Below are 2,117 nucleotides of genomic sequence, written 5' to 3'. Positions count from 1 at the left end.
ATTGAAATAATCTGGGCACCTGCGCACGCCTCCCTCGCTGGGAACGAGGCGGCCCACGAATAAGCTCGAGGACTTACATTCCGAGCTGGTGGGCTAGCCGAAGGCTTCATGGGGCGGGGCCGCTTAGTGTGTTACAGAGAGATCACACAACACTACAGACTAGGGCGGGTTAAATATCCCCGGCTGATATATCCTTATACAAGAGCCAGGCCTCCACTTGGCATCGCCTGCAAACCAACTCGTTTCCAAGCCCGGTGTCCTGCAGCCTCTCCTACGGGTCAGTACTCCAGCCAGTGTAAGCTATGTAAAGCCAGGGCTAATCTTCATCATATTCTGTGGGAATGCCCAAAGGCTCCCTCTGAGGGAAGAATAAAGTCTTTAGAGCAATGGGAGACCTTATTACTCAGCTCCGATCCGGAGATTCAACTGAAGACCGTCCGACTGGCCGAAACCGCCGCTACGGTCCAAGGACTCCTGGCCGTCTTCTAGGTGGGAAGGCTTAAAGCCTTCTCTACATCTGTTGGACAAATAAAGTTTTACAATCCAATTAAATACCCGCCGTAGTTGCTTAGTCGCTTTCGGGTTGCGCTGCTAAGCGCGAGGTCGCGGGATCCAATCCCGACCATGACAGCCGCATTTCGATGACGGCTGAATTCAAAAACAACCGTGTGGTCGTCAAAATTAATCCGCAGTCCCCACTCTGGCGTGCCTCATAATCAATCTTGGTTTTAGCACGTAAAATCCCCTATTTATTTGCCTCCGGCGAGATCAGTGACGCGACATATAATCGTTTCTATAAGATGTTGAGGTTGAACAGAAAAGCGAAGTATCCGTGGTGTCCCCCGAACCGCTAAAATTCTCTATATGAATAAAATTTCGGCCAAGATCTATCCGGAGAGGGAAACTCAAATCAACTGTAATAAGTGCAATGGCATCATTACTCTTGACCACATGCTTTGGCAGTGCCCCGCGGCCTTCACAGACTGTGACAAGGAAGAAGAATGGTGGCGGCAAATGCTACACAGCGAATCACTCTCTGACCAATTACGGGCAGTCCAGAAGGCCCGCGATGTGGCTGCAGGGCTCGGCCTGACAGTCCCAACGTGGGAGCGGCCCGCGTCAACCTAGGGTTGACCTTCAGGACACAATAAAGTTCTTCTTACCTTACCTTACGAATCGGGTGGTAATATGACTGAAAAAAAAATTAATAATTTAACAAATAATTAAGACAAAAGAGAGAAATAAATATATAATCCAAGATGAAAAATACCCCTTCAATACATGACATAAAGGAGTGATCAATATTATATAAGCCTTGCGTTGATGGGAATACTAAAAATCCTGCCATGGAATTACGCGTGAGCGCCAGAAAGGCACTTTCTTTCTTTTTTTGCTGATATCCTCAATCGCTGGCGGTGAAAAATTGCGATGGAATGACTTGCTGCTAGCTGTATACGACTTTCCCGAAATTCGAAATTAGTTTCTCCAATAAAATAAAGAAAGGAAAAGCAAGAAGAAAATATCAACAAGAACAATACGCACAAATTGGCAACTTCGTTTATTTGTTAGGCCTCTTCTGTTACTAATTCGCACTGAATCGCTTTCCCTGGTTTGCTCCAATGAGTTCGACTCCTACAATTTTCGCCGAGCGCCTGCAAATGGCCTTTCACGACGGTGCAAGGTGACACCGTCAAGCTCCCGCTGTTGATCCTCACGTCAATATTTTTTTTTTTTTGCATTCATAGATCTTGGGAGGGGGGGAGGGAATATTCTGTAAGAGTCCGCCTAGTGGACTGTCCATTTCAGCTGCTGCTGACTGGACGAAGCTGTACGAGCGAGGAGGAAGCGAGCGTCCCCAGTCAATCAGCAGCGGCCGAAATGGACGGTCCACTAGGTGGACTCCTACAGCATACCTCCCCTGATCTGTCTATCGCTAACCTCCGTGGGTACATGCCGCGCTCACGAAACATCATCATCATCAACCTCTTCTTCTTCTTCTTCTTCTTCTTCTTCTTCTTCTTCTTCTTCTTCTTCTTCTTCTTCTTCTTCTTCTTCTTCTTCGTCGTCGTCGTCATCATCATCATCGACGTTCGGCTTCTGTCACGAGATCAGCAGGA

This window comes from Dermacentor variabilis, chromosome 8, assembly GCF_050947875.1.
Source record: "Dermacentor variabilis isolate Ectoservices chromosome 8, ASM5094787v1, whole genome shotgun sequence".
Taxonomy (NCBI): domain Eukaryota; kingdom Metazoa; phylum Arthropoda; class Arachnida; order Ixodida; family Ixodidae; genus Dermacentor; species Dermacentor variabilis.
Note: the sequence above shows the minus strand (reverse complement) of the source record.